The sequence below is a fragment of the Mobula birostris genome, chromosome 17 (assembly GCF_030028105.1).
Source record: "Mobula birostris isolate sMobBir1 chromosome 17, sMobBir1.hap1, whole genome shotgun sequence".
Classification (NCBI taxonomy): Eukaryota; Metazoa; Chordata; class Chondrichthyes; order Myliobatiformes; family Myliobatidae; genus Mobula; species Mobula birostris.
In genome coordinates, this window is record NC_092386.1 from 3,907,534 (window position 1) to 3,913,533 (window position 6,000).

At 41.1% G+C, this 6,000-nt stretch overlaps 1 long non-coding RNA gene across 1 annotated transcript in view; it reads left to right on the plus strand.

Annotated features, from left to right (window-relative positions):
- The window catches only part of LOC140211361 (uncharacterized), a 71,299-nt gene extending 67,299 nt beyond the window's left edge, over positions 1–4,000 (plus strand). The window contains exon 3 of the long non-coding RNA XR_011889431.1: positions 3,929–4,000. This is a non-coding gene — a long non-coding RNA (uncharacterized lncRNA). The remainder of the gene's footprint in view (positions 1–3,928) is intronic.
- The last annotated feature ends 2,000 nt before the right edge of the window (positions 4,001–6,000 follow it).

The following is a 6,000-nucleotide window of genomic DNA, read 5'->3' on the forward strand; positions in this document are numbered from 1 at the left end:
GTGAAAAATGAAGTGAGAAATCTTAGAGCCATTGGGATAATGATTTTGGCTTTTGCTGCTAATACACAAGGTATTTTGATATTGAATATTATAGTAAGGTGACTTTGAATTTCTCACCAATCTAATGAGGCTGACAGTGAAGCAATAAGGTCAGGTGCTCTTTGTCAGTCCAGTCTAGGAGAGAAAGTAAAGATGATATGACCCAAATAGCAGTATGTTCAGGCCTACAGATTAGGTCTTACTGGCTGTCAGTTGATGGATTTCATCAGTTTCTGTGTAATTGTAAGGTTAACTCAAGTATTCATGGAGATAGAAAAAAAAGAAATTGATAATGCACTTTCAACATAGTTTTTAGTCAATTTATAATGTTTTTCCAAGGCTTAAATCCTATTTTTGCAATCACTGGTGGATTCAATGGAGAAACCACCGCTCATATCTTCAGAGTAACACACACAAATGTTGGAGGATCTCAGCAGTATCGATGGGAATGAATAAAAGGTCAATGTTTTGGGCTGAGGTTCTGCATCAGGACTGGAAAAGAAGGGGCCAGAAGCCAGAACAAGGAGGTGGAGGGAGGGGAAGTAGTACAAGCCTTGGTGACGGGTAGACCAGACGAGGGGGAAGCTGGGTTAGTGGGAGAGGGGGAAATGAAGTAAGAAGCTGGGAGATGACACATGGAAAAGGTAGAGGGCTGAGAAAGATAGAATCTGAGAGGAGAGGAGAGTGAGCCATGGGAAGAAGGGAAGGAGGAGGAGAAACAGAGGGAGATGATGGATGGGTGAGAAGAAGACATTGTGTAAGAGGGGAGCCAGAATAAGAAATTAAAAATAGAGAGGGAGTTATTTTCACTACAGCAATGGTATATATTTGCATCTGCAGAAATGATTCCATAGTGATTGTGCATTTTACAAGCATTGTAACACATTGGTTTGGAATGGTTATATTGCTAAACTAAGCAACCTGACCCTGACACCAAAATAGTGGCACTTTGAAGATGGAAAATATCAGATACTCTCATCACAATAAGAACATTAAAATAATGTGAACACATCATTAGTTCAGCAACAGTAAGTCTTCGCACATGGTCACATGTTACTGTTTTTTTATTACAGCTATGCCTCCCTGACCACAACAAGAATATTGCATTGGTTATGTCGAAATGGTATTAAAAGAAAATTATTTTTGCTGAATCTAACAGTTTTATTAAGGCATTTTTATTTAAAAAATATTTGGTAAGCTTTTCTCAGAGCCAGCTGAAATACGGTGCACAATGACAAAATTTGTATCACAATATGCTGGTCAGAATGTACTGGCTGTACATTCTGACCAGCATATTGTGATACAAATATGGGGTGCCATGGTACGCTGTGGTGTGCGAGACACCACTACAGATCGGTGCGCTGTGGTCAGCGTAACGCTATTACAGATCGAGGCATACTGGTTAATGTGATGCCATTACAAATCGAGGCACAGTGGCTAGAGTGATGCCATTACAAATCGAGGCACAGTGGCTAACGTGATGCTATTACAAATCGAGGCACAGTGGCTAGCGTGATGCTATTACAAATCGAGGCACAGTGGCTAGCGTGATGCTATTACAAATCGAGGCACAGTGGCTAGCGTGATGCTATTACAAATCGAGGCACAGTGGCTAGCGTGATGCTATTACAAATGGAGGCACAGTGGCTAGCGTGATGCTATTACAAATGGAGGCACAGTGGCTAGCGTGATGCTATTACAAATCGAGGCACAGTGGCTAGCGTGATTCTATTACAAATCGAGGCACAGTGGCTAGCGTGATGCTATTACAAATCGAGGCATACTATTTAGTGTGACGCTATTACAGATCGGGACGCTGTGGTTAGCATGACACCATTACAGATTGAGGCACAGTGGTTAGCGAGACGATATTACAGATTGAGGTGCTGTAATTAGCATGATGCTATTACAGATCGGTAACAGTGGATAGCGTGATGCTATTACAGATTGGGGCGTCAGAGTTCAGAGTTCAATTTTGGTGCCATTTGTAAGGTGATTGTATGTTCTCTCCAAGTCTCTAGGTATACTTAAAGCAGAGTTCGATAGGTTCTTGATTAGTCAAGGCATCTAATGTTACGGGGCGAAGGCGGGAGACTGGGGCTGAGACTGTAAGTAAGCAGGTGTGATCGAATAGCAGACCAAATTTCACGGTCTAAGTGGCCAAATTCTTCTCCTTTGACAGTCCTGAACTTTCCTAGTTTGTGTAGATTCAGTATATCACCTAAAACTTTGACCATCTTCTACTGGTGCCAGTGGAGAATATCCTGATTGGATGCATCGTGGTCTGGTACGGAAACACAAGTTCCAGTAAAGGAAAAACTTACAAAATTAGTGAAAATGCCCAATCTATCATAGGTAAATTCCTCCCCATCACTGAGCACATCTACACGGAGTGCCGTCATAGGAAAGCAGCATCCATCAGCAGGGACCCATCACCCAGGCCATGCTCTTTTCTTGCTGATGCCATCAAGAAGCAGATACAAGAGCCTCAGGACTCACATCACCAAGTTCAGGAACCATTATTACTCCTCAACCACTTAAACATCAAATTCCTGAACCGGTGTGGATAACATCATTCACCTCAACACTGAACTGATTCCACAACCTGTGGACTCACTCACTCTACAACTCATGTTCTCAGTATTATTTACTTACTTACTTGTTTGTTCGTTCTCTTGCCTATTTATCTATTCTTTTATTCTTTAACGATTGCTTGATTGATCACACAGTGTGTCTTCTTTTGCACACTGATTATTTGTCAGTCTTTGTTTCTGTATAGTTCTTTAATTCTATTGTATTTCTTTGTTTTACTATGAATGCCTGCAAGAAAATGAATAATTCTCAATGTGGAATATGGTGAACATTCTGAGTAAGTACTTCAATAAGAAACTTTCTTTCAACTTGGATCTTTTTATGGTCTTATGATCTAGGACGAACGAAGAGAATATCTTTGGCCAGAAGGTACTGAATCAGTGGGGTTCATTGCCATAGATACCTTTGGAGATCAAGTCTTTGAGAATATTTAAAGCAGATGTTTATAGGTTCTTGATTAGTCAGGGAATCAAAGGTTATGGGTAGAAGGCAGGAGAATGAGATTGAGAGGGAAATTAAATCAGCCATGATGGAATGGCAGAACAGACTTGCTGGGCTGAATGGCTTAATTATGCTCCTATATTTTATGGTCTTATGATCTAAAATTTTTACTGATCCTGTGATTGGGTGTTAACTGAGACAATTATCATCAGAATCCATCCTACTGTCTTGTTCACCCATGGGTCAGTATACAATATTGCAATTTAATTTAATAAAAACAATTAAATCCAAGGGGTTTAGAGGGATATGGTCCTAACACTGACACAAGGACTATCTTGTTGGGCACCAAGGTCAGCATGGATGAATTGAGCTGAAGGGCCTGTATTCTGACCTTAACCCAACTGAGTATCTCTGTCAGGACCTCAAGATTGCTGTCCACCACTGGCACTACTGCTCCCCAACTAACCTGGCACAGCTCGAGCAGTTTTGCAAGGAGTAATGGGCAAATCTTGCTCCTTCATACTGTGCAAAGCTAACAGAGGCTCATCCAAAAAGACTACTGGCTGTAATAACTGCAAGAGGTGGTTCAACTAACTACTGAACAAAGAGGAATGAGTAGCTTTGAACCACTGATATTTCACTTCCTGAACTTTTAGTTTTTCATGCTTCACAATTTTCCCTGTTTTTTTGGGCTCTACTGTGAGAAAAGGAGATTTGATTCACAAATAAATATTCTCAGTTAAATTGATCCCAGATGTAATACTCATATGTGAACAAAGAGTTGGGGACTGAATAGAACACATAATGCAAAAAGAGTAGGGAAAATCACTGAGGTAGTGTTTATGTGTCATTTCAGAAATCTGATGGTAGAGGGGAAGAAGATGTTCCTGAAATGTTGAGTGTGTGTCTTCAGGCACCTGTTCCTCCTTCTTGATGTGAGCAATCAGAAGACAGCATATCCAAGGTAATGGGGGTTCTTAATGATGGATGCCGCCTTTTTGAGGCAGCACCTTTCGAATGTGTCCTCGGTGCTGGGGAGGCCAGTGCCCATGATGGAGCTGGCTGAGTTTACAACTTTGTGATGCTCTTTCCAATTTTGTGCAGTGATCTCTTTATACTAGACAGTGATGCAACCAGTTAGAATGCTCTCCATGGTACATCTGTAGAGACTTACAAGAGTCTTTGGTGACATCCCAAGTCTCTTCAAGCTCCTAATAAAATATAGCTGCTGTCATGTCTTCTTTGCAATTGCATCAGTATGTTGGGCCCAGGATAGATCAGCAGAGATGTTGACACCCAGGATCTTGAAGCTGCCTGCCCTTTCCACTTCTGATCTTTCAATGAGGATTGGTGTTTTTCCTTGACTTCCCCTTCCCGAAGTCCACCATCAATTCCTTGGTCTTACTGACATGGAGTGCAAGGTTGTTGCAGCGACACCACTCAACCAGCTGATCAACTCACTCCTGTGCACTGGAATTTATAAAGGTATTTCACGCTGTATTTTGCATTTTCTGAATTGTTAATGCCCGTTTCTGTTGTAGCACTCTGACCATTGAGCGTCACGGAAAACTGGTCTCTTCAACTTCAGTCTATTGGCGAGCAATTTGGTTATTTCATTCTCAGGGCTTTAAGTAATCACCTCTTGTCAATTAGAATCCATAACCACCTCTTTCAGTGTAGACTGAGACTTTCTTTTCTCCTGGTATTTTTAAAAATTCATCATTCCCTCTTCTTCTATTCCCCACTCTGGCCTCTTACCCCTTATCACCTCCCCCTGGTGCCCTCCTCCTTCTCTTTCTCTTATGGTCCACTCTCCTCTCTTATTATATTTTTTCTTCTGCAGCTTATTACCTTTTTCACCCACCTGGCTTCACCTATCACCTTCCAGCTATCTTCCTTCTCCTCCCCCCTTAACTTTTTATTTTGGTTTCTTCCTCCTTCCTTCCCAGTCCAGAAGAAGAGTCTTGGCCCAAAAACACTGACTACTTTTTTCATTTCTATAGATGCTGCCTGATCTGTTGAGTTTCTGAAGCATTTTGTGTGTGTGTTGCTCTAGAATTTCCAACATCTGCAGAATCTCTTGCGTTTATGACTTTCTTCCCTAGCAGTAAATCAAATTACACATCGATGCAGTATTCTGTAGCTGAAACGTGCAATTTGGAGTTGCAATGTGTCATCTCAGTATTATAGTGGAACTGAATGGCATAACTTCAGAATGAGTGTGACACCTATTGGAATGTTGACTCAATCATTTGTCCCTCAAATCCCTTATGTTTATTTATCTATTCAGAAGTGAGTGTTGGTGTAAAGCACAATAATCTCATTTGCACATTGCCTGGTTTCAAGTTTCCAAAATATTCTGTTCAGCAAGAAATTCTGTCTTTGATTTACAGAATTCTATAGCAGTTCTCGGTTATGAACTGAGTGCATCACGGAACAAGACTGAATGCGAACCGATTCAGTGAGTGACTCTCTAAACTGAATGGGAAACTATTTTAGGTTTGTTGGAGAGCAGTACGTTGTAAGCAATACACACAAAATGCATCAGTTCTGCTGAAGGGTCTTGCCCCAAAACGTTAACTGTAGACTCTTTTCCATAGGTGCTGCCTGGCCTTCTGAGTTCCTCCAGCATTTTGTGTGTATTACTTTGATTTCCAGTTTCTGCAGATTTTCTCTTCTTGTTTGGAATTCACCGTAAGCTCATTTTGGTTGTCTGTATTTGCTTATACATGCTCAGTAGTATATAAAGAAAATGAAAAAAGAAAGATTAGTTTTATTTGTCACGTGTATATCAAAACATACAGTGAATTGCATGGGCAGCCCACAAGGGTCAGTGGCCTTCCAGCGTCAACATAACGTGCCCATAACTTGCAAACTCTAACCCGTATGTCTTTAGACTGTGGGAGGAAACTGGAGCACCTGGAGGAA